At 42.4% G+C, this 27,479-nt stretch overlaps 1 protein-coding gene across 1 annotated transcript in view; it reads left to right on the top strand.

Moving 5' to 3' along the window:
• The window catches only part of LOC148114985 (uncharacterized), a 451,234-nt gene that overhangs the window by 94,348 nt on the left and 329,407 nt on the right, over positions 1–27,479 (top strand). The window lies entirely within an intron of this gene.

Genomic DNA, 27,479 nt, shown 5'->3' with positions numbered 1-27,479 from the left:
ACAGAAAGAAAAGAAAGAAAAGAAAAGAAAGAAAAAGAAAGAGAAAGAAAGAGAAAGAAAGAAAGAAAGAAAGAAAGAAAGAAAGAAAGAAAGAAAGAAAGAAAGAGGCTAGCAAGGGAGGGAGAGAAAAAGGAGAGGAAGGAAGGGCCACAAACCCTGGCACTAGACACAGCTTCAGTGGATGCTTTGAAACAGCACAGCAATCCAGGGTTGGAAGGAACCTCCGAGGTCATCCAATCCAACCCCCTGCTCCAGCAAGAGACCTTATATCACCTTGATATAATTAGATGTGCCTCTATCACAGAGGAGAAATTCCAGAAAAGGGAAGGAGTTTACTAGGCAAGGCAGCCATGCAGAGGAAGGCAGAGATAATCCTCGAGTTATGACAATTGAGCCCAAAATTTTGTTTGCTAAGCAAGAGCATTGCTGTGCTATTTCAAAGCATCCACTGAAGCTGTGTCTAGTGCCAGATGGTCCTTCCTTCCTCTCATGTTTTTCTCCCTCTCTCCCTCTCTCCCTCCCTCTTTCTTTCTTTCTTTCTTTCTTTCTTTCTTTCTTTCTTTCTTTCTTTCTTTTCTTTTCTCTTTTCTTTTCTTTTCTTTTCTTTTCTTTCTTTTCTTTCTTGTCTCCCTTCTCTCTCTCTCTCTCTCTCTCTCTCTCTCTCTCTCTCTCTCTCTCTCTCTCCCCTTCCTCCTTCTCTCTTTCTTTCTAAGGCTAGGATACCCACCCAAAACAAAAACTCCTTTGGATGAAGCTGGCTTCTGTCTGCCAGAATTGGCAACTAGCTGATTGGCTGGTGGCTAACTGTCCCAGGAGGCAAAAAACCCAGGACTAACAGTGTTTTTTCCCCTTTTTTGAAGATGGGAACTACATCAGCTCTTTTCCAGTCCTCTGGCAGTTCCCCTGTGCTTCAGGATCTTTGAAAGATATACTTTAATGGTTCTGAGATCTCATCTGCCAGTTCCTTCAGAACTAAGTCACTAAGTTGTCTTTTATGCCTAAGGTGGGACTAGAACTCACAGTCTCCTGGTGATTGGCCCAGAGTTATCCAGATGGCTTTCATGCCTGAAGTGGGATTAGAACTCAGGTTTCCTATTTCTAGACCATTTGATCTTTCTAGGGAAATTTTACCGGCTGACTTTAGGACGAAAAGATCTATCATCTAATATGTAATAAGATGACAAGTTCAGAAAAATAAATATCAAAGTAATATTTCTATTTTTTATATCTTTCATTCAGGATACCCCATTCTATGTTATTTTTGCACCGGAAGGTTATGTAATACCTTTAAGAATTGTTCAGATGCGGAGGCATGTTATCAAACGTGGAAAGATAATGATATGATCAGTCAGTGCAGTTCTTATCTTTTCTCACTGCTTTTCTTCTTGAACCCAAACTAGAGCTCCCAAATGCACCTGAGATTTGGTGGCCACGTAGCACCTGTCTGTGCCCTTCCTGGGTTCCCTTGTGGTCATGGCCTGTTGCCGGACAGACTAAGGAATGCAAGGAAAGGGGGGCTTGCACTGGGGAGCCCCGTCCATCCCAGAAGCAGCCCAGACTGGAGGGGGAAACCTTCCTTAGAGAAGGGGGGAGGGAAATGCTGGGAGAGCTGAAAGTTTCTTCTGGAATTAAGGGAAAATGGATGAAGCCATGAAACTTCCAGGAAAGGTGGAATTGCCCCTGAGTCATGTCAAAACGTGGGACTTTCCCAGAAATCTCTTCTTTATTCATTGACTCCTGAGTACTGATTAGAGGAGAAAGGAAGTCAGCCTTCCTACTGGGAGGGAATCCATGCATGTGTTAAAAGTGGGTTTACCGTTTTGTTCAGCAACAGCCACAGGTCTGTTCTTCGGTATTTTTTAAAAAATAATCATTCTGCTTTGTGCTTCCTTCACAGGAATGAAAACCGTCAGGGGATGTGCTGACACCTGCCCTGTTCCAGGAGAAAATGAGAAAGTTACGTGTTGCGCAAAAGACAAGTGCAACTGCTAGATCTACAAGGGCCTAAATTCCTTGAGTTTTGCTCTCATCCATCATGGGCCATCCTTGAAAATTTATGCTCCCGGCCTTTACCACCAGATGGTCCATAATCCCCTTCCCCCCTGCTGTCTTTGACACCTCATCATCCTTCCCTTTTCTCTTGTTCTCTAAGTTTCCTTCTGCTAGTTCTGTAGTTTGAGAATCAAATAAACCTTAGCATTCAATTCAAGTGTTTTGATTTTTCTCTGAACTACTCAAAATTTCCGCTACCGGTTCTCCAGAACTGGTCAGAACCTGCTGAATACCACCTCTGCTAACGGGGTAATAACCTTACATTCAGAAAGAGGGGAAACCATCAACTGAGTACTTTCCTCAATGAAACCTCAAACTTCAGTGCTGCTCCTTCCCTCCCTTTCTTCTCTCTGGAGCAAGCTGAGAGGAAGATGAAGATGCCTTGAAACAGTGGAGGTGTCAGGAGGTGTCAGGAGTGGAGGTGAGATTTGGGGTGAAGGATGGCAGGCCTCTTCTCCATCCCACCCACCTGAGAGGAGACAGATCTTGATTTGATAGTTGGCTCTGAAGGCTGGTCTGAAGCTCTTCTCAATTCTACAGTGAGAGTGTTGAAGGGGACACCAGAGATCACTTAGCTGGGTGTTAGGACTGAGTGGGAATTTTTCTAAATTTAATTTGATTTAGGAGCAGCCTAGTTCTTTTCAAATCTAGGTACCACATGGCGTAGAAAGAAAAACAAATACACATTACAAAAATGTAGCAAGTAAGAATAACAGTTGACAAATCTTGTTCACAACATAACAGTTGTGAGGTAATTGCACAAGGGGCTCCAACCACCCTTGCCCAACTCCTGGGAGAAGGGTAGGACTTGAAGGACCTCCAAATCATCATGAGATGGAAGCCACCTGGATCTCCAGTGTGTCATGCTCTGGGGATCTATACTTTCCCCTCTAATTGATCATCTAATTGATCACTGGCTTGCTGGCCTGACGTTGGGTGGGAGAATGAAAGTTCATTGATGCCAGGAATACAATAAATCCCCCTCCCCAATATTGATACTAAGATGCACATATACACACCTCAGTATTATTGATGTAACCAAAAGTGAGAGTGCTGTTGAATAGTTGGTCCCGACACTCCCATCACAACCCGCGCGGCCACATTCTGCACCAGCTGAAGCCTTCGAGTGGTTTTCAAGGGCAGCCCTAGGTAGAGAGCGTTGCAGTAGTCAAGACGGGAGGTGACCAGCGCATGAGTAACTGTGCGTAGGGCATCTTGGTCCAAGTAAGGGCACAGCTGACGCACAAGGCGGACCTGGGCAAATGCCCCCCTGGTCACGGTCGCTATGTGACAACCGTGAATCCAGAAGGACACCCAAATTGCGGGCCCTATCCACAGGGGGTAACACCTCACCCCCGATGGTCAATGATGGAATATCTCGATTGGACCCAGATGCCGGTACCCACAGCCACTCGGTCTTGGCGGGATTGAGTCGGAGCCTGTTCCTCCCCATTCTTTTGTCTCTGACCCGCTGGATTAGTGAGCCCTCAAGCATCTCTAGAAGATGGAGATGGTAAAGAATGAGCTCTTCACGCTACAGTCCCCCACTTTCCAGGTCGCTCATCAGAAACCATGAAGAAGCACCCCCAATTTATCAAATGGGCCCCTCCATTGTTGGACATTCCAGTGTTGAAATGTTCTCCTCGACCAGCTCCTGTTCCTGACCATGGAACACCATCGGTTCCTGGTCCAGATCCTGTTCTGATCTGATTCTTCTCTTTAATCATGGCTGCTTTTCTGCAGACCACCCCCCCCTTTTTAAGCAGGATACCTAAAATTATCTCCATTATCTACATAGAATTATCTGAGGATGGTTTGGAAAGAAAACCTCACTCTCTCGTGCATGGACAGTGATACCTTGATAAGACAGAACTCAACCATTTAATCAGGGTGTTCTCTTCCCTGTTATTGACTGAACATCTTGGCCAGGAACCTCAGATTACCAAACCGATTTGGGAAAGCTTGCACTCCAAAAAAATGCCTACACTGACCATAGTTTACTTTCCTGGTGAATTTTACATATGGATAGCAGGATACATAAAATTATCTAAGCATGGTTTGGAAGGAAAACCTCAATCTCTCGTGCATGGACAGGGTTACCTTGATAAGGAAACCTCTGCAGGGACACTACAAGCCTAAAGAACAGGCAGAACCCAACCATTCAATCAGGGTCTTCTCTTCCCTGTTATTGACTTAACATCTTGGCCAGGAACCTCAGATTACCAAACTGATCTGAGAAAGCTTCCACTCCAAAAAAATGCCTATGTTGGCCCTTAATTAGGTTTTCTAGTGTATTTTGTGCATGGATCAAGGGGAAATTTTGACAATATGTGCAATATTCAAGCAGCATGTTTGCGATCAAACCAAGAAGTTGTCGGTGCTTCATCACTGGAGGCTTTCAAGAAGAGGCTGGACAACCACTTGTCTGAGATGGTAGAGGGTCTCCTGCTTGAGCAGGGGGTTGGACTAGAAGACCTCTTGATGTCTCTCCCAGTTCGATTCTGATGGATTGAAAAAGCATAAATCATTCAAGCTTTATCAGCAATCAGCTCAGTTCACTTCTCCTCTTGTAGGGAGTTCAGTGTAACATTTCCGCTTGCTTTAATTTTGTCCTCTGCGCAAGTTGTGCTACCTTCTATCAATTCAGGAGGAAATGGCAATTGTCCAGGAGCCCACATTTTGCACGGAACGGTACCTCCTTTTTTCAATATGGGGACTGGTTGGTTCTTCCTCTGGGCAGAACTAGTTTCCCTTTTGGTAGCAGGGATAACGAGATCACAGCCCCTCCCCCTCCCTTCTTTCCCAAGCCTCCATGCTCTCTTGAACCTGGATCTCCAGCCCCCACAAGGCGGGGTAGAGGTGTATATCACTGCCTTCTCCCATCCTGGACTGCACTTTGGAGGCTGCAGAGAAGATTGCAAGATGAAAGCTTTGCTGTTTGCCTTGTTGTTGGTGGCTTTCATCTGCAAGGACCCAGGTAGGCTGCTGAAGCTTTGATTTTGGGTGATGATCCAAGACAGGCTGAGGGGACTGAGGGATGTTGGGTATCTGAAGCAGTTGTGCTCCATTCTGGTGGTGGGACTTTCTCACTGTTCTGCTCTGCGTAAGGAGGGTCCATGGTCCAGTGAAGTAGGTTGGGGGAGAGAACAATTGACTCGTGTGGATTTCTTGGTTAAGGTGAGACTGGACCTCACAGACTCCTTGTTTGCAGACTGTTCTATTATCTTTCTATTAACATTTTCCCAGCTGAGTTTATTCCATAGAGATGATCCAATACGTAATAACACAAGATCAAAGAAATATCAAAATAAGAGCGCTCTCTTTTTTTTTTGTTTATCCAGTCACAACTCTGGTATGTTTCTACGGCAGTTATGATGTGACAATATGTGCCGAAGAGCAAAGGTTCTGTTATAATTTGGAGAATAAGAGGTCCTCAGCAGTAAAATGTAAGCAAAGTTCCTTTCCTTTCTCACAGCTTTTCTTCTTGTATGGTAACTAGAATTCCAAATACCGCCAAGGATTGGAGGTCATATAGGACCGGTCTGTGCCCTGAGGTGACTGTGCAATGAAGTCACGGGCTTTTGCCAGACAGTCTAAGGCATGGCTGTCAAACTCGATTTCATTGAGGGCACATCTGGGTTGGGTTTGACCTCAGAGGGCTGGGGGGGGGGGCATGACCAGGGTGAGGGTAGCAAGCTCGATGTCACTCATGTCCTATCCACCTGTGATGGACAATTGCTAATGCAGAACTTCCTTCCTTCCTTCCTTCCTTCCTTCCTTCCTTCCTTCCTTCCTTCCTTCCTTCCTTCCTTCCTCCCTCCCTCCCTCCCTCCCTCCCTCCCTTCCTACCTTTATGCATTGATTCCTTCCTTCCTTCCTTCCTTCCTTCCTTCCTTCCTTCCTTCCTACCTTCCTACCTTTATGCATTGATTCCTCCCTCCCTCCCTCCCTCCCTCCCTCCCTCCCTCCCTTCCTTCATGCATTGATTCCTTCCTTCCCTCCTTCCTTCCTTTATGCATTGATTCCTTCCTTCTTTCTTTCCTTCCTTCCTTCTTTCCTTCCTTTATGCATTGATTCCTTCCTTCCTTTATGCATTGATTCTTTCCTTCCCTCCTTCCTTCCTTTATGCATTGATTCCTTCCTTCCTTTATGAATTTCTTTCCTTCCTTTCTTCCTTTACACCTTCCTTCTTCCTTTACACCTTCCTTCTTCTTTCCTTCCTTCCTCCCTCCCTTCCACTCTTCCTCTCTTCCCATCGTTCCTCTTTTCCTTTCTCCTTTCCTGTCGATTCTTGCATGCTCAAATGCAAGAGGGGAAGTATTTCTGCTTTTCTTTTGTTTTAGGTTTGTTTTGATAGCCCTCTGACAGTGAAAACGGAGCCTGGGTGGGCCACATGCAACTCCCCCACACCGCAGGTTTGGCCATGATGGCCTCCTGCAGCCCTCTGCCAGTGAAAATGGGGCATGGGAGGGCCTCACGCGCCCCCGACCTCCATTTTTGCTTTGCAGAGGCACCGTGGGCCCGTCCTTTGCTGTTTCCGGGGAGGCCTTCCGGGGGAGATCGATGCACCCTGTGGGTTGGATCTGGTCCCCAGGCCTTGAGTTTGACATCCCTGGTCTACGAGATGCCTGGAAAGGGGGACTTAGAATGGAAATCCCCTTCTATCCCAGGAACGCCCCAGATTGGGAGCGGACCTTCCTTTATAGAGAGGGGGAAGGAAAAGGCTGGTAGAACAGGGGTTTCTTCTGGCCAAGACCAACTTTGGACCTTGCTGATTAAGCCATGAATCATCCAAGAGAGGAGGTCCTTCCCCAGAAGGCTGGTTTAATATTTTACTCCCGAGGATTCAGTAGAGGAGGAAGGAGATCTGCTGGGAGGGAATGCTTGATTGTGTGTTCAGGGTGGGTTTAGCGTTTTGTTCAGAAAGAACCAGAGATCAATTCTTTTGTTTTACGTTTCCTTTCCAGTACGGAGAAGCGGATGTGCCCGAAATTGCCCCGAACCAACCAATAGAGTGGAGATTAAATGTTGCACAACTAGCCTTTGCAATTAGATTTTTTTAAATATTCTTTTGCATTTTGCTCTCATCCATCATGGACCTTCCATGGAGATTTATGCTTCTGGCCTTTCCCACAAGCTGGCCCATAATCGCACTTCTGCTCCCTTTGGCTCCTCACCGTCTTTTTCAACCTTGAGCCTGGTGAGATTCGAACTTACAGTAATTGCAGACAGCTGGTGTTAACCACAATGCTTTTAGTCTGCTGAGCCACCAGGCCCGTCTCTCTCCTTTCTCCCGTTCTACAAGTTTCATTCTGCTGTTTCTGTACTTTGGCGACTTGAATAAACTTCTGCCTTTAAATTCGAGTGTGGGGGATGCGTTTGATGTGATGTGTCCATTTCCTCTTTTTACAAGTTGATTTGCAGAATGGCAGTAAGATGAAGTTCATTTTTTAATCCGTGTCTCTGATAAATCTTCATTATGTTTCAAAACTGGGTAAGAATGGTGAGCATCCATGAGCCCTTTTTGACAAATGATGGGAAAATACACCAACAGGAGTAGAATTCTGTGGCCTTTCTGAAGAAATCCAGGAGATTAAGATAGAAGGGGATTCCCTCTATCAGGATGTCTATGGAGATTCTCAGATCATGGTTGTTGCTTGTCTTTGCCTCTCAAATCCTGAGGGGGGACGTGGGACTAGGTTATGAAATATATAATGTGTAGAGGAGAAGAATATATATAGATATGTAAAAGAATAGAAATGAAATGTTAATTACAAGATATGATCTAGGTATATGAATATTTTATTATGGCTTTAATTGTTTTTATAATTGTTTGATAATTTATTTATTTATTTATTATTCAAATTTCTATGCCGCCCTTCTCCTTTCAGACTCAGGGCGGTGAACAGCCAAAATAAAACATTTATACGTAAAATACGATTAAAAATAGATTTAAAATAATTAAATTTGGCCCATAGTTTAAAATTTATCAATTTAAAATCCATATAAAAATTTAAAATCAACCATAAAATCATAAAATCAAGAGAGACCGGCTAACTGAAAGAGATGAGTTTTTAGGGTACGACGAAAAGTCCGGAGGTCTGGGATCACTCGTATCTCTGGGGGTAGATTGTTCCAAAGGGTAGGTGCCACCACAGAGAAGGCTCTCCTCCTGGGGGTCGCCAGCCGGCATTGTCTAGCCGATGGCACCCTGAGGAGGCCCTCTCTGTGGGAGCGAACCGGCCGGTGGGAGGCTATTGGTGGCAGAAGGCGGTCTCGTAAGTACCCGGGCCCTAAGCCATGGAGCGCTTTAAAGGTGATCACCAACACCTTGAAGTGCACCCGGAAGTCCACCAGAAGCCAATGCAGCTCGCGCAGGAGAGGAGTCACATGGGAGCGCCCTGTCGCTCCCATAATCCCCCGCGCAGCCACATTCTGCACCAGTTGGAGCCTCCGGGTGTACCCCAAGGGGAGCCCCATGTAGAGAGCGTTACAATAGTCCAGACGAGAGGTGATGAGTGCTTGAGTGACTGTGCGTAGGGAGTCCCGATCCAGAAAGGGGCGCAACTGGCGTATCAGGCGAACCTGATAAAAAGCCCCCCTGGCCACGGCCGTCGTATGCTCTTCCAAAGACAGCCATGCATCCAGTAGGACGCCCAAGTTGCGGGCCCTTTCCGTGGGGGCCAGTGATTCACCCCCAATAACCAACGATGGCGTCAGCTGGCTATACCGGGACGCTGGCAGCCACAGCCACTCGGTCTTGGAAGGATTGAGTCGAAGCCTGTTTCTCCCCATCCAGACCCGCACGGCCTCCAGGCACTGGGACATCACTTCCAAGGCATCGTTGGGATGGTCTGGGGTGGAGATGTACAGCTGAGTATCATTTAATAAAGTTTGTTTAAAAAAAATTAAAAAAAAAGATGTCTATGGAGATTCTCAGATCATGGTTGGCCCAAAGGTGTTTTTTTGAAGAGGCAACTGGACATTATTGTTTTTTCTTTTTGGCTTCTCATCGCTTGTCTTTGCCTCTCAAATCCTGGAATACAGCTATCATGTCCCCCCCTAATCTTCCTTTCTTTGTAGACAGGATAGCAGTGTTCCAGGATTTGAGGGGCTCCTAGAAAGATGAGTAGGTCAAACTATTTTCCAAAGCACCAAAAGGCATGACAAGACCCAATGGTTGGAAACTAACCAAGAAGAGAAGCCACCTGGAAGTGAGGAGAAACTTCCTAACAGTGAGGCTAATTAGTCAATGGAGCAGAAGATGCCTTCAGAAGTTGTAGGTGCCACATCACCGGAGGTTTTCAAGAAGAGACTGTCTGGAATGGTATAGGGTCTTCTGCTTGAGCAAGGTTTTGCACTAGAAGACCTCCAAACTCTGCTATTCTGTCTTCTCAGGTGTCCTATTGTTTTCTTATTGCTCAAGATCATTTTCGTCTGCTTGCTTCATGCCATACGAACAGTTATTGTCATTGCAATCAGTCTAAGAAAAATATTCAGTGCCAAATTAGTTCAATCTTCTTTTGCCTTATGTTTCTCTTGGCCTCTTCCTATGTCTGGTCCTGATCCTACCCACCTATATTTTGATGCTTCAAGATGACTGAAACCTAACACGATTCTGGACAGAATTGTATGAAAGGACTTTGAGGAAATGCCTTAATTGCCAGACTTGGTGTCCCTCCAAGCTTAATGGAGCTTAAAAGAGCACCTCCAGCTATCAGTTCAAGGCAAAGTTTGCAAATGTTGAAGAAAAGCATCTTATTGTCATTGTAGCTTCTGTAAGAACAACTGAGGTTTTCCTCGTTGTGGTGATTGCCCTATTCGTTTAATGCAAAGTTTGTTAAATCTTTCTCTGTCCCCACATTTCACTTGGCTTTTTCCTATCTCTGTCCTGACTCTGAAAGGATGGAGCTCCTGGGCTTATTTTGGTGCTACAACCTAACTGATTTAATGAGCAAGTCTTGCTCAAAAACTAACCCAAGAGTTTTGAAGAAGGATTTTAGCGGTTCTTCTGGGTGTACCTCCCAGTATGACTAAGCCTAAGAGAGACGTATTTTTTTTGATTGAAAAGTTTTAAAATGTTTTACAAACAAATTTCCCCCCCTCCTCCCCCCACCCATTCCCTTCTCCCTCCCTCCCCCCGACTTCCCAGAGCAAAATACAGGGTATTGCATTTAACAAACATAATCTAACATAAACAAACTAACTATAAGCTCTTAACTCCCCTTTACTCTTTAACTCCCCCGTAGGTACCAAATGTCAGGATAAAAAGAAAAATCATCTAAATATTTCATTCATAAGCTATTCTCAACTTTTTAGTCCCATATTTGTTTTGTATATAGTCAATCCATCTTCTCCATTCCAGTACATATCTTTCATTCGAACGATCCTTCAAATATGCAGAGATTTTAGCCATCTCCGCCAAATCAGCTACTTTTAATGTCCATTCTTCAATAGTCGGTAGTTCTTCCTTCTTCCAATATTGCGCCACCAAAAGTCTGGCTGCGGTTATTAAATTCAAAACCAGATTAGTCTCTATAACTGTACAATCTACAGTTATGCCCAATAAAAACAACTTCCTTAATGACTGTTACAATGACCCTGAAAAAAAGTGACTTATGACTGTTTTTCACACTTGCAACTGTTGCAAGTGTGGTCACATGATCAAAATTTTGCAACGGGCTCATATTTATGACGATTGCCGTGTCCCAGGGTCATGGGATCCCCTTTTACGACCTTCTTACGATTGAACAATGTCAATAGGGAAGCTGGATTCGCTGTACATCCATGTCATTAACCCAACAACTGCAATGTCTCGCTTAACAATGGTGGCAATAAAAGGTCGTAAGGAGGGACAAAACTCAGTTAACAAGCGTCTCCCTTAGCAACAGAAAACATGGGCTGAATTTTGGTTGTACGTTGAGTCCTGCCGATTTAGCAGGTCAGAAAGTAGTGGATCATGCAGCGTCAAAATGTTCTCCTCCGCCAGCTCCTGTTCCTGCCCACGCAGCCCCATCGGTTCCTGGTCCAGATCCTGTTCCGATCTGATTCTTCTCTTTAATCATGGCTGCTTTCCTGCAGATCCTTGTTTGTTTAGCAGATACCTAAAATTATCTCCATTATCTACATAGAATTATCGGAGCATGTTTTGGAAGCAAAACCTCACTCTCTCGTGCGTAGACAGTGTTTCCTTGATAAGCAGAAAGAACAGGCAGAACCCAACTATTTAATCAGGGTGTTCTCTTCACTGTTATTGACTGAACATCTTGGCCAGGAACCTCAGATTATCAAACCGATTTGGGAAAGCTTGCATTCCAAAAAAAATTCCTACACTGATCATAGTTTACTTTTCTGGTGAATTTTACATAGGGATCAAGTAGCAATTTGGAGAAAATGAGCAATACTTAAGCAGCTTGTTTAGGACCAAACGAAAAAGCATAAATCATTCAAGCTTTATCAGCAATCAGCTCCTTTCTTGTAGGGAGTTCAAGGTAATGGTGTGGGATAGGTTTGCTTATGTATTCTGCACGGGTTGTGCTACCTTTAATGTGGATAAAAGAAAGGAATCATACAGAGTCAGATATATGGGCTCTGGGGAACCCTCTCTATTCACATTATTATAAGATAGAAAAGTGCTTGTTGGAAATTACATTAACAAACAGTTAAACCTCATTAAGTGGTAATATATCTTTTGATGAGACCTAGATATCACGAAAGGACAGCCATATGGAAAACATCTGAGTGACCTCACTGTGAATGACACAAAGACCTATATGTTACAAAGAGTTACTTAATCCAATAAATTTACCCAAGGACAGCAGTAACTCTCCCATTAACAACTACAAGCACTTAAGAAAAGTTGTGTGGCTAAGATAATTTTATAAATTAAAATTAATGGTTTAAGTAATTAGATGAACATATTATCCAATGTATGTAACCATATAGGGAAAATTGGATGTATGATCTCACGTTAACCATATATGGAAAATGTATGATCTCACTGAATCCTTTGTCTTAGAAATGTATAAAACCAGTTGTATCAGAGTATCCTCCTGGTTCAAAGCTTCAGGTACAAAACTGGCTCTGAACCTTGCGCAATAAAACTGTCTCTGGCTGACCCAGGAATGTTGTTTGGTCTCATCATTCCACAACACCTTCTATCAATTCAGAAAGAGATGGCAATTGTCCAGGAGCCCCCTTTTGCAATTCTCCTCCCCCTCTCCTTTTTAAATAAAGTTGGATTAATTTTCTACTACTGCGTTTAATTCGTCTTAGTAAACATCGTTGTCTGGGTTGTTTTGTTTGCTTAAGAATACAAATTATATTTCTAATCTTTACCCCTTTTATCCAGCCATTGATAAAATAAATTCGATGATTAGTAGTATTTTTCTAGTTCTATGTCAAATAAAAAAAAAATGTTCAGATTTAAGATCTACATGTTTTCCTGACTTCTTTTCAAACCACATGTATATTTTTGCCCCAAATTTTCTCGCTTTAGCAGAAGTCCACCACAGATGATAATTAGTGCCAGGTTTTTGGTAACATTTACTAGAGATACGCTCTCTTGAACCTGCATCTCCTGCTCCCACAAGGCGGAGTAGCGGTATATATAACTGCCTTCTCCCATCCTGGACTGCACTTTGGAGGCTGGAGAGGAGATTCCAAGATGAAAGCTTTGCTGTTTGCCTTGTTGTTGGTGGCTTTCATCTGCAAGGACCCAGGTAGACTCCTGAACCTTTGATTTTGGGTGATGATCAAAGACAGACTGAGAGAACTTTGGTATTTGAAGCAGTTGTGCTCCATTCTGGTGGTGGGACTTTTTCACTCTTCTGCTCTGCAAGAACAGTGGAAACTTTAGGACGGAAGAGGAGTTCTCAATTGGAAGAGAAGCTGAGACAGCGGCTGGCCCAGCTGTTATTCTGAGGTAGACTCCCTCTGAAAGTAGAGGTTCCTTTGTGTAGTGAATTCTGCCATGCATTACTCTTGGGAGTGAGAAGAAAAAAGCTTCCTTTACTTAATCCACCCTCTCCCTCCCTCTGACTTTGCTAATGCTGAGTTTTTTCAACTGTATGGCCAAAGGGGATCAGAGATGCCACCTTCAAATCAAGCATGGATTTTCTTTGACATCAACCTGAGGTTCGTTGCCGTTTCTGGGATTTTAGGATTAAGGTTTAGGGGTTTTTTTTCAATCTCACTTCATAATATTTATTATTAACTCAAGAAGGTGAATGAACCTAATACTCCTTTCATGCTCAGATACCATTTCCCCAGTGAACAGCCACCCAGTGAAAGGGGTTGGGGGAGGGAAAGATTGACTGGTGTGGATTTCTTGGCTAAGGTGGGACTGGAACTCACAGACTCCTTGTTCGCAGACTGTTCTATTATCTTTCTAATGAGATTTTCCCAGCTGACTTTATTCTACAGAGATAATCTATGATCTAATACATAATAAGACAAGATCAAAGAAATATCAAAATAAGAGTGCTCTCTTTTCTTTCTTTCATCCAGTCACCAGTCTCCAATGTTACAAGCGCAATATCGCCGCAATATGTTTCCCAGGACAGAAGTACTGTTATAATGCGGAGTATCAATATTCAAACCTTAGTAAGGAAACTTCCTTTCCTTTCTCACAGCCTTTCTTCTTGTATGGAAATTAGAGCTCCTAAATGCAGCCAAGAATTGGGGGTCATATAGGACCGGTCTGTGCCCTGAAGTCACGGCCGGTTGCCAGACAGACTAAGGCAGGGGTATCAAACTCGATTTCATTGAGGGCTGCATCAGGGTTATGTTTGATCTCTGAGCACCAGGGGTGTGTAGCTTGGCCAGCTAGACATCACTCATGTCAGGGGCACCTGTGGTGGACAATTGCTAAGGCAGGACTTCCTTGAGATCATTATAATCTCCCATTATAATCTCCTTCCTTCCTTCCTTCCTTCCTTCCTTCCTTCCTTCCTTCCTTCCTTCCGTCCTTCCTTCCTTCCTTCCTTCCTTCCTTCCTTCCTTCCTTCCTTCCTTCCTTCCTTCCTTCCCTGCCTCCCTCCCTCCCTCTTTCTTCTCTTTTATTCTTCCTTCCCTTCGTTCCTTATTTTTCCTTCCTTGCTCTCTTCCCATCTTTCCTTCTTTTTCTTTTCTTTTCTTTTCTTTTCTTCTCTTCTCTTCTCTTCTCTTCTCTTCTCTTCTCTTCTCTTCTCTTCTCTTCTCTTCTCTTCTTTTCTTTTCTTTTCTCCTTTCCTGTCCATACTTGCATGCACACATGGAAAAGGGGGAACATTTCTCCTTTTTTTTTGTTTTTAATTTGTTTTGATAGCTATCTGCCATAGAAAACGGAGTGTGTGAGGGCTGCATGATGCCCCCCAAGCTCCATTTTTCCTTACAAAGGCACTGCAGGCCAGTCCTTTGCTGTTTCCAGGCCAGCCCCGTGGGATAGATCTAAGCACCCTGTGGTCTGGATCTGGCCCTCAGGCCTTGAGTTTGACACCCCTGGTCTAAGGGATTCCTGGAAAGGGGGACTTAGAATGGGGAGCCCCTTCTATCCCAGGGACACCCAAGATTGGGAGGGGAACTTTTTTCATAGAAAGGGGAAAGGAAAAGCTGGTAGAACAGGGGTTTCCTATGGAGATGACCAAGTTTGGACCTTGCTGATTAAGCCATGAAACATCCTCTGGAGGAGGACCTTCCCCCGAATGCTTGTTTAATATTTTACTCCCGAGGATTCAGTAGAGGAGGAAGGAGATCTGCTGGGAGGGAATGCATGAATGTGTGTTCGGGATGGGTTTAGCATTTTGTTCAGAAGGAAATGCAGATCAATTTTTTGGTATTGTAAATGTTTTGTTTTATGTTTCCTTTCCAGTACGGGAAAACGGATGTGCCAAAAAATGCCCGGAATCATCCCTTTTAAAGAAGGTTGCATGTTGCGTAACTGACCTTTGCAATAAGCGTCTTTAAAATATTCTTTTGAGTTTTGCTCTCATCCATCATGGACCTTCCATGGAGATTTATGCTTCTGGCATTTCCCATAATCCCCCGTCTGCTTTCTTTGATCCCTCACCATCTCTCTCCCTTCTTTCTACAACTTTCATTCTGCTGTTTCTGTATTATGGCGACTGAATAAACTTCTGCATTTAAATTCAAGTGTGGGGGATGCGTTTGATGTGATGCGTCCATTTTCCTTTTTTGCAAATTGATTTGCGGAACAGCAGTAGGCTGAAGTTTATCTGCCTCCCTGATAAATCTTTATTATTATGTTTCAAAACTGGATAAGAGTGGTGAGCATCCATGACTCCGTTTTGACAAATGATGGGAAAACACACAAACACGGGTCACATTCTGTGCCCTTTCTGAAGAAATCTGGGAGATTAAGATCGAAGGAGAATCCTTATATCAAAATGTCTATGGAGATTCTCAGTCATCCAGATCATGGTTGTCCCAAAAGTGTTTTTAAGTTTAAGGGAGATCTGTATTTTTTCCACTGATTAAATGCAATGTTTGCTCACCTTGGTCAAGAATCCTGTACAGTATGTCAGAGTTTCTTGCAAAATTCAAATCCAGAAGCACACACAGATCACTGATTCAGCAGGATTGATTTAATATATAAGGAACTTCTTTATATACAAGAATATATATACAATACCAACAGAAGAGAACGGTTTGTTTCATTTCAGCAGAGCAGACAGCATGCACAGACGGGTTAGTTTCTGTTTCAATTTTCTGCACAGACTCAGAAGCTGCAGACTAAGACATGCCCTGGCTCCAGGCTGTCTCAGCTCCCAATTGGCTGACTTAGTTACTATGCCTATTCATTGGCTGACTTTGTTACCATGTCTTCCCAGTCATAAATATTCTGACACAGTAGTCGTCAAATGATGACTGTTAATTTAATGACTATTACAACGGCACTGAAAAAAGTGACTTATGACTGCTTTTTGCATTTATGGCCGTTGCAGCATTCCCTACTCACATGATCAAAATTTTGCAACTGACGCTTGGCAACTGGCACATGTTCATGACATTTGCAGTGTCCAAGGGTCACGGAATCCCCTTTTGCGACCTTCTTACAATCAATGATAATAGGGAAGCCAGGTTCACTGAAAAACCATGTTATTAACCCAACAACTACAATGTTTCATTGAACAATGGTGGCAATAAAAGGTTGTAAGGAGGGACAAAACTCATTCAACAAGTGTCTCCCTTAGCAACTGAAAATATGGGCTCAATTGTGGTTGTATGTTGAGTACCACCAATTTAGCAGTTCGTAAGCATGCAAATGTGACTAGATCAATAGGTACCACTTTGGTGGGAATGTAAGGGTGTTTCGTGTACCTTCAGCATACAGCCAGGTTTGCCACATGACCAAGGAAAATGTCTTTGGACAACGCTGGCTCCCTCGGATAATACAGGGGGATGAGAACTGTTCCCAGTGAGTAGGACATGACCAGACAGGACCAAACCTTTACCTTTACCTGCTGTCATTATTGTAGGTGCGCAAAAGGCATAATTGAGAAAAACAGAAAGACGGCATAATTTTATCGGTTAAATGCCAATATTTTACATAGTACTTTGGCTGTCTTAGTTTGTTTAGGCTGTTCCAAAAGTAGTGGATTACTTCCGTTTCAATTGATCTTATCTAATTGAAGAGCCTGGAGGGCTATATTAATAATATATGAAGGAAAAAGTTTCCCTGTTGGAAATGTTGGTGTGCCCACAGGAACAACTTAGAAGAAAAGAGAATTGGTATCAGTATATTCTTCTCTAATGAAGAGCCTGCACCTTTCAAGATTTGAGCAAGATGAAAAAAATGGAGGCACTGGGACTTTCTTTGCAGATCCTCAAACTTCAGAGTTGCAAGAGATGCTCCCTTGTTTCCCAAATGCTCTTTTGCCTCTGACCTGCTGGATTAGTGAGCCCTCAAGCATCTCTAGAAGATGGAGATGGTAAAGAAGCAGCTCTTCACACTACGGTCCCCCACTTCCCAGGTCGCTCATCAGAAGCCATGAAGAAGCACCCCCAATTCATCAAATGGGCCCCTCCATTGTTGGACCATCCAGTGTTGAAATGTTCTCCTCCACCAGCTCCTGTTCCTGACCCTGCAACACCATCGGTTCCTGGTCCAGGTCCTGTTCTGATCCGATTCTTCTCTTTAATCATGGCTGATTTTCTGCAGACCCCCCCTTTTTTTAGCAGGATACATAAAATTATCTAAGCATGGTTTGGAAGGAAAACCTCAATCTCTCGTGCGTGGACAGGGTTACCTTGATAAGGAAACCTCTGCAGGGACACCACAAGCCTAAAGAACAGGCAGAACCCAACCATTTAATCAGGGTGTTCTCTTCCCTGCTATCAACTGATCACCTTGGCCATGAACCTCAACTTATCAAACTGATCTGAGAAAGCTTCCACTCCAAAAAATGCCTATGTTGGCCCTTAATTAGGTTTTCTAGTGAATTTTGTGCCTGGATCAAGGGGCAATTTTGACAATACGTGCAATATTGAAGCAGCATGCTTGTGATCAAAGCAAGAAGTTGTGGGTGCTTCATCACTGGAGGCTTTCAAGAAGAGGCTGGACAATCCCTTGTCTGAGATGGTAGTGGGTCTCCTGCTTGAGCAGGGGGTTGGACTTGAAGACCTCTTGATGTCCCTTCCAGTTCGATTCTGATTAATTGAAAAAGCATAAATCATTCAAGCTTTATCAGCAATCAGCTCAGTTCACTTCTCCTCCTGTAGGGAGTTGAGTGTAACTGTTGCAATATTTTCAGGATCAGACTCAATAAAGATAATAGAAGTTAAAGCTTTAAATATATTTCTTTTTAATTATGATAGGCATTCTATATTCACTGAATATTCAAGGTAGAAGCGACGAGAATGGTGAGGGTGGCTCCTTATATATACAAGGGGTGGAGCTAGGAATGGGAGTGGTAAGTTATGAATACATTAAAGTCCAAAGAATAAGTTAACCTCTGATGTTCCATATATACATTATTTACACATTGGAGAATAAGGCATTTACATCTGACAAATCCCCCTCTAAATGCCGGTTCGTTACACAACACCAATTACATTCTGATTCAGGACAATATAATACATATAATTTAGAAGTTAAATATTTGTGTTGTTTAGAAGGTAAGGGTTTTGTTAATATGTCAGCTAATTGTTCAGAAGTATCGCAATGTATTGCTTTAATGAATCCGTCTTGAGACAGTTGTCTCACATGCTTAAACTTTATATCAATATGCCTGGACCTTTGTCCAATTGCATCGGATCTGGATATTTCAATGGCCGCTTTATTGTCTTCATGCATAATAAATGGTAAGGTGGGTTTCTTCCAAACATCAGTGATCAGATCATTGAACCATACAAGGTTATTTGCAGCTTTGGACAAACAAACATATTCCGCTTCTGTAGTAGAAGTGGCTACTAGTTCTTGTTTACCAGTATACCAGTAAACTGGACAATCATTCAATAGAAAAACATAACCAGAAGTACTCTTTCTGCATGATGTATCACCAGCCCAATCTGCATCAGCATAACAAGTAATTTTTGGTTCTCTGTCATTATTGGGTTCCAACATTAAACAAAAATCTAATGTACCCTTCAGATATCTTAGAATTCTTTTGACAGCTTCCCAATGATACAAGGTTGGTTTACTAACATATCTTGACAATAGATTGAGAGGTAATGCAATATCTGGCCTAGTCCAATTAGATATATAAAGGAGTGAACCTATAACTGATCTGTAAAATGTGTTGTCTTTAAACTCAGGGGAAGATTCATCAGTGTTTCTAAGAAAATCAGTTTGCATAGGGGTGTCACAGGTTTTAGCATTATTTAAGTTACATTTGTTTAGGAGTTCGATGATTTTATCTTTCTGTGTAAGTTTGAATCCCCTTTTAGTTTTGTTAATTTGCACACCAAGGTATTTATTCACTTTACCCAGAGATTTCAGTGAGAAGTGTTCATTTAACTTATTTACAAAGATTTCCCTGCTCTCTTTATGCTTTCCAATGTATAAAATATCGTCCACGTAAATTAATACAAATTCAATATGATCATTACTCTTTTTTACAAAGAAACAGTTATCAGCAGTGGTGGCGTTGAAATCCATGGTCTTAAGTACTTTTACCAAGCAATCGTACCATCTTTTGCCGGATTGCTTTAATCCGTACAGACTCTTATTTAATAACCAAATTTCGTTCTTATTAGTGTAAACAAAACCATATCGGCTGTAGTCATCCACTATTGTTAGGAAGTAACGTTTTCTATAGGTAATTGAGGGACTTAATGGACCAACTAAGTCCATATGTACCAAATCAAAAATATTGTTAGTTGATCTGTTAGATTTTTTTGGTCTGGGACTGGTTTTTAGTTTGGTGGACTTACATACTGAGCATTCCAAATAATTTTCACAATTTTTTATTTTGACACCTTCTGCGTGTTCTGTCATTTTTTGTACTACAGGAAAGCTTGCATGTCCTAACTTCCTGTGTAAGATGTGAGCACACTCATCATGAATTGGTTTACCTATTTTTGGTTTCTTTTCCTTGTATGTGTTTTTGTGATCATGAGCTATTCTACACTCATCATTGTCACTGTTACTGACATTTTCATCATCTGCTTCAATACAATCTTCCATATTTGAATCAATGTTATGTAAACATCTTTCTTTAGTTATCAGATAGGGTAGACCTCCTTTTATCATTACAGTACCTACATTTGTTTTGTTCTTTTCTATAGTTGCTTTCCCCTTTGAGAAAACTATATTGATATCAGATTCTCTGCTTAATTTTATGGCACTTAGTATGTTGTGAGGTATTTCTGGGATTAATAATACCCCCTCTATTTTCCCTAGACCAGGCAAGGTCACATTTCCTTTGCCTAGTACTTGAACCTTTTCTTGATTAGCTACCTTTATCACAAACTTATCTTCTATAAATGAAGATAATATACTTTTGTTGTTGGTGGTGTGATTTGTTGCACCAGAATCAATAAGCCAATTGTTATTCTCATCCTGCTGTGTTCTGTTGCTGTCTTGTTTATTTAGCCCATTCAGTGACCCAGATTTCCTCTCTTTTGAATTTTCTCTACCCCCTCTACCTTCTTTGTAATTTGGTGGGCTTCTATATTTGTGTCTATCTGTGGAAGATTGTCTGTAATTATATTTGCTCCTATATTCTGGTCTATGTCTCTCTCTTGAGACTTTGGGGCAGTCTCTTCTACTATGTTCCCTGGATCCACAATTGTAGCATCTAAAGGCCTCATTATGTTTATCTTGAAAGACTACTTTCCTAAAGGGTTTGTGGTCTGTTTGGTTACTGGATCGATTTTTTCTTGAATTGTCTTCTGCTATCAATTTGTTAGATAGACTTTCTATGGATAAATATCCCAAATTAATGGTATCTAAGTGTGACATAAAGCTATCCCATGATGGATCAAGTGAATTGATAATAACACTTTTCATTGTTTGATCTGAAATCATTTCCCCCCTCAATTGTAGCTCAGCTCTTATTTTGTTTAGATTTATCAAATGCTCACTTATAGAAACCCCTGGTTTTACTCTAGAGGAAAAGAAATCCTTAGACATTCTTGTGGTTGTAGCTACGCTATCGCTGTGAAATAGATTAAACATGCATTGAATTATTTCTGATACAGTTAGGTTTGGTTTGATGCTATGATACATTGCAGGAGACACGCTAGATATTATTATGAAAAATGCTCTATGATGTAAACAATCTATTTTTAAAGTCCAAGGTCTTCTTGGAGGGCTAGTTATAAAGAATAGTAAATTTTCTTTCATGAAAATAACCTGAAGCTGTTGATACCACTCTTGTAAATTAATGCCATCAATTCTAAGTTTTGGGAAGTCACTGGGTAAGTTATCTACATTATTCTGTCCATTACTTACAACCTGGGGCAGTCCGTGATCTCTCAAGTGCAGGAAATTACAGAACGGCATTGGGATGCTTGCAATGAGTCTGCGCGGTTCTCTGGCCAGTTCAAGTCCTTCTGGGTCGTCTACGTAGTTTCGCACATGCGCGTTGTTCATTTCTTCTTTGGTGGCGTCGTGGAAGGTTCTCTCCCTTTCAGCTCTCTCGATCCGCTCCTCCTCAGATGAGTCGGTCTCTGGCTCGGTTTTTGGGGTTCTGGTGGTGGTGACGGTTCTTTTCTTCTTTTTGTGTGCGTTGGTATTCGATTTTGTCTGTGGTGTAGGGTGAAATCGGCATGGCTCTCTGGGCTCGGGCGTCGTCGCTTTCGAAGTCAGGATGGGAGCGTGCAGGTCTTGAGTTGCCGGTTTGATTTCTTGCTTCTTCGTAGATGTCTGGGTAATTTTCAGTCTTGGCCCAAAAGCAGCAAAAAGCGTTTTCATTGCTGATTTTACTTGAGATTTTGTTAAATCGTCTTCACTTTCTGATTTTGGATCATCTGAAGAGTTTGAGACTTCTTTCTCACTTTCTTCGTCTGATAGTGTTTTTCGCGCCAGAAATTTTGAACTGAGCGTTTTGATTGGTTCTGCTCCATTCTCTTTTAAAGTTCGTTGAAACCAAGATGGCTGCCATTCAAAATTTCGCGCGGGATCACATCTTTTCTTTTTAACAACTATTTTCTCAGTAGTCATCTCACTTACGGTTTTTTGATCTTTGGGTTTTTCTTTAATGACGTTTTTCTCTCTCGCTGCTCCGCTGTTCTTCAGCATCTCCTGGAGGTCCGCGATGAGACTTTCATCATTCTTTTGGCTTTTTAGTATCTTTAATATCTCTGACCTGAGTTCGTTATTTTCTATTTCGATTTCTTTCTGGTCATTATTTTCACTCATTAGTTCTTCTTCTTCAGTGGTGTATTCTTCGGATTCTCTCGAAATCGCATTGGTGGATTCGTTGATCATCTCTTGATCAGTTTCTATTTCTTTGCTGTAGGCCCTGGTGTTGGGCCTATCTTTCTTGGACATTTTTAATTACTTATTGAGTCAATTAACCATCCTCTGCTACCAGCTTGTTGCAATATTTTCAGGATCAGACTCAATAAAGATAATAGAAGTTAAAGCTTTAAATATATTTCTTTTTAATTATGATAGGCATTCTATATTCACTGAATATTCAAGGTAGAAGCGACGAGAATGGTGAGGGTGGCTCCTTATATATACAAGGGGTGGAGCTAGGAATGGGAGTGGTAAGTTATGAATACATTAAAGTCCAAAGAATAAGTTAACCTCTGATGTTCCATATATACATTATTTACACATTGGAGAATAAGGCATTTACATCTGACAGTAACATTTCCGCTTGCTTTAATTTTGTCCTCTGCGCAGGTTGTGCTACCTTCTATCAATTCAGGAGGAAATGGCAATTGTCCAGGAGCCCACATTTTGCATGGAATGATACCTCCTTTTTTCAATAGGGGGACCGGTTGGTTCTTCCTCTGGGCAGATCTAGTTTCCCTTTTGGTAGCAGGGATAACGAGATCACAGCCCCTCCCCCTCCCTTCTTTCCCAAGCCTCCATGCTCTCTTGAACCTGGATCTCCAGCCCCCACAAGGCGGGGTAGAGGTGTACATAACTGCCTTCTCCCTGCCTGGACTGCACTTTGGAGGCTGCAGAGAAGATTGCAAGATGAAAGCTTTGCTGTATGCCTTGTTGTTGGTGGCTTTCATCTGCAAGGACCCAGGTAGGCTGCTGAAGCTTTGATTTTGGGTGATGATCCAAGACAGGCTGAGAGAACTTTGGTATTTGAAGCAGTTGTGCTCCATTCTGGTGGTGGGACTTTTTCACTCTTCTGCTCTGCGTAAGGAGAGTCCATTGGAAACTTTAGGAGGGAAGAGAAGTTCTCAATTCAAAGAGAAGCCCATAGCTGGGACAGTGGCTGGCCCAGCTGTTCTTCTCAGATAGACTGCCTCTGAAAGTAGAGGCAGTCTATCTGTAGTGAATTCTGCCATGCATTACTCTTGGGAAGGTGATGAAAAAAAAATCTCCTTTACTTAATCCTTTTCTCCCTCTCTCTGATGTTACTAATGCTGAGTTTTTTCACCTGTATGGCCAAAGGGGTTCAGAGATGCCAACCTTCAAGTCAAGCATGGATTTATTTTGACATCAACCTGAAGTTGGTTGCCATTTCTGGGAGTTTAGGATTAACCAGCCTCCAAAAAGAGACCAACCTCTCAAGTTCTCGCCTGCTGACACTTTATGGTCTCTTTCAGAAAAGTTTTTTTTTTTTTCAAATCTCACCTTCATAATATTTATTATTAACTCAAGGAGGTGAATGAACCGAATACTCCTTTCATGCTCAGATACCATTTCCCCAGTGAACAGCCACCCAGTGAAAGGGGTTGGGGGAGAGAAAGATTGACTGGTGTGGATTTCTTGGTTAAGGTGGGACTGGACCTCACAGACTCCTTGTTCGCAGACTGTTCTATTATCTTTGTAATGAGATTTTCCCAGCTGACTTTATTCTACAGAGATAATCTATGATCTAATACATAATAAGATCAAAGAAATACCAAAATAAGAGTGCTCTCTTTTCTTTCTCTTATCCAGTCACCAGTCTCCAATGTTACAGTGACAAATTCGTAGCAACATGTTCCGCAGGAGAGAAGTACTGTTATAATATGAAGTATGAATATGCAAAAATTAGTAAGGAAACTTCCTTTCCTTTCTCACAGCTTTTCTTCTTGTATGGAAATTAGAGCTCCTAAATTGAGGGTCATATAGGACCTGTCTGTGCCCTGAAGTCACAGCCGGTTGCCAGACAGACTAAGGCAAGGGTGTCAAACTTGATTTCACTGAGGGTTGCATCAGGGTTGTGTTTGATCTCAGAGCCCCAGGGGTGTGTAGCCAGGGGTGAGCTCGGCCAGCTAGACGTCACTCATGTCAGGGGCACCTGTGGTGGACAATTGCTAAGGCAGAACTTCCTTGAGATCCTCCGTCACTCCCATTATAATCTCCTTCCTTCCTTCCTTCCTTCCTTCCTTCCTTCCTTCCTTCCTTCCTTCCTTCCTTCCTTCCTTCTCCCTTCCTTCCTTCCTTCCTTCCTTCCTTCTTCCTTCCTTCTACTTTATTCTTCCCTTATTTTTCCTTCCTTGCTCTCTTCCCATCTTCCCATCTTCCCATCTTTTTCTTTTCTTTTCTTTTCTTTCCTCTTTCCCTTTCTCCTTTCCTGTCCATACTTGCATGCACACATGGAAAAGGGGGAACATTTCTCCTATTTTTTTTTGTTTTTAATTTGTTTTGATAGCCATCTGCCATAGAAAATGGAGTGTGTGAGGGGTGCATGATGCCCCCCAAGCTCCATTTTTCCTTACAAAGGCACTGCGGGCCAGTCCTTTGCTGTTTCCAGGCCAGCCCCATGGGATAGGTCTAAGCACCCTGTGGTCTGGATCTGGCCCCCAGGTCTTGAATTTGACACCCCTGGTCTAAGGGATGCCTGGAATGGGGGACTTAGAATGGGGAGCCCCTTCTATCCCAGGAACACCCAAGATTGGGAGGGGAACTTTCTTCATAGAAAGGGAAAAGGAAAAGCTGGTAGAACAGGGGTTTTCTATGGAGATGACCAAGTTTGGACCTTGCTGATTAAGCCATGAAACATCCTCTGGAGGAGGACCTTCCCCCGAATGCTTGTTTAATATTTTACTCCCGAGTATTCAGTAGAAGAGGAAGGAGATCTGTTGGGAGGGAATGCTTGATTGTGTGTTCAGGGTGGGTTTAGCGTTTTGTTCAGCAACAACCAGAGATCAATTCTTAGTAAATCTTTTGTTTTACGTTTCCTTTCCAGTACGGAAAAACGGATGTGCTGATAAATGCCCTGAACCGGCTTATGACATTAACGTCAAATGTTGTTCAACTAACCTTTGCAATAAGCCTATTTAAAATATTCTTTTGAGTTTTGCTCTCATCCACCATGGACCTTCCATGGAGATTTATGCTTCTGGCCTTTCCCACAAGATGGCCCATAATCCCTCTTCTGCTTTCTTTGTCCTCTTACCATCTCTCCCCATTCTGTCTACAAGTTTCATTCTGCTGTTTTTGTATTTTGGCGACTGAATAAACTTCTGCATTTAAATTCAAGTGTGGGGGATGCGTTTGATGTGATGCGTCCATTTTCCTTTTTTGCAAATTGATTTGCGGAATGGTAGTAGGCTGAAGATTTTTTTTTTTTATCCACCTCTCTGATAAATCTTTATTATTATGTTTCAAAACTGGGTAAGAATGGTGAGCATCTATGACACCTTTTTTGACAAATCATGGGAAAACACACAAACGCCGGGTAGCATTCTGCATTTTTTTTTTTTGAAGAAATCCAAGAGATTAAAATAAAAGGGTAAATTCTCTATCAGGATGTCTATGGAGATTTTCATAGATTTTCAGTCATCCAGATCATGGTTGTCCCAAAAGTGTTTTTTAAATTTAAGAGAGATGTGTATTTTTTCCACCGATCAAATGCAATGTTTGCTTACCTTGGTCAAGAATCCTGTACAGTAGTCCTCGAATTATGACTGTTACAACGGCACTGATTTCACACTTACGTCTGTTGCAGCATTCCCAATAAAAGATCGTAAGGGAGGGACAAACCTCATTTAACAAGTGCCACCCTTTGCAACAGAAAATATGGGCTCAATTGTGGTTGAACGTTTAGTACTGCCAATTTAGCAGTTCATAAGCATGCAAATGTGATTAGATTAATAGCAGGGGTGAAAAGCTCCCGGTTCGGACCGGCTCCGGTGAGTAGGTAGCAATGGCGGCAGGCAGTTCGGTAGCAAAAATCCCTGCCCCCGCCCCCCATGCCTAGCTGAGCCGGGCAATCATCAGAGGCTTTTTTTCTTTTAAATGCCTCTGACGATCCCAGCTGAGTTGCCTGATCGGCAGAACCCACTCAACTCACCTGGGATCGTCAGAGCCTTTTGAAAGCATTTTTTTTACATGGTTTTATATGTAAAAAATGGTTTTAAAAGTAAAAAAAAAATTGGCCACGCCTACCCAGTCATATTACCCCACCACCACTAATCCACGCCCACAGAACCAGTAGTAACAAATTTTAGATTTCACCACTGATTAATAGGTACTACTTTGGTGGGAATGTAAGGGTGTTTCGTGTACCTTCAGCATACAGTTAGACTTGCCATATGACCAAGGAAAATGTCTTTGGACAACGCTGGCTCCCTCGGACAATACAGGGGGCTGAGAACTGTTCCCAGTGAGTAGGACATGACCAGACAGGATTAATGGAGTGTTTCCATTAAATCCTGATTAACACGGAGTGTTCTTTATGCTTGAGGTGTCCCTGCACAGGTTTCCTTATCAAGGTAACCCTGTCCACGCACGAGAGACTGATGTTTTCCTTCCAACCATGCTCAGATAATTTTATGTATCATGTTAAAAAAAAAAAAAGGGGGGGGGTCTGCAGAAAAGCAGCCATGATTAAAGAGAAGAATCAGATCAGAACAGGACCTGGACCAGGAACCGATGGTGCTGCAGGGTCCATTAATCAGGATTTAATGGAAACACTCCATTTAATCAGGGTCTTCTCTTCCCTGCTATTGACTGAACATCTTGGCCAGGAACCTCAGATTATCAAACTGATTTGGGAAAGCTTGCACTCCCAAAAAAAATAATAATAAAAAATGCCTACACTGACCATAGTTTTCTTTCCTGATGAATTTTACATATGGATCAAGGAGCAATTTTGACAATATGTGCAATACTTAAGCAGCGTGTTTGTGATCAAACCAAGAAGTTGTGGGTGCTTCATCACTGGAGGCTTTCAAGAAGAGGCTGGACAATCCCTTGCCTGAAATGGTAGAGTTTGTTGACTATTGCCTATTTAGCAGTTCATAAGCATGCAAATGTGAGTAGATCAATAGGTACCACTTTGGTGGGAATGTAAGGGTGTTTCGTGTACCTTCAGCATACAGCCAGGTTTGCCATATGACCAAGGAAAATGTCTTTGGACAACTCTGGCTCCCTCGGACAATACAGGGGGATGAGAACTGTTCCCAGTGAGTAGGACATGACCAGACAGGACCAAACCTTTACCTTTACCTGCTGTCATTATTGTAGGTGCGCAACAGGCATAATTGAGAAAAACAGAAAGACGGCATAATTTTATTGGTTAAATGCCAATATTTTACACAGTACTTTGGCTGTCTTAGTTTGTTTAGGCTGTTTCAAAAGTAGTGGATTACTTCCGTTTCAATTGATCTTATCTAATTGAAGAGCCTGGAGGGCTATATTAAAAATATATGAAAAAAGAAGTTTCCCTGTTGGAAATATTGGTGTGCCCACAGGAACAACTTAGAAGAAAAGAGACTTGATATCAGTATTTTCTTCTCTAATGAAGAGCCTGCACCTTTCAAGTAAGGTTGTATGTTGAATTCAGAAGATGTGAGCAAGATGAAAAAAAATGGAAGCACTGGGACTTTCTTTGCAGATCCTCAAACTTCAGAGTTGCAAG

This window comes from Pantherophis guttatus, chromosome 3 (assembly GCF_059756535.1).
Source record: "Pantherophis guttatus breed Tessera chromosome 3, ASM5975653v1, whole genome shotgun sequence".
NCBI classification, from domain to species: domain Eukaryota; kingdom Metazoa; phylum Chordata; class Lepidosauria; order Squamata; family Colubridae; genus Pantherophis; species Pantherophis guttatus.
This window is presented reverse-complemented; position numbering and strand designations above follow the sequence as displayed.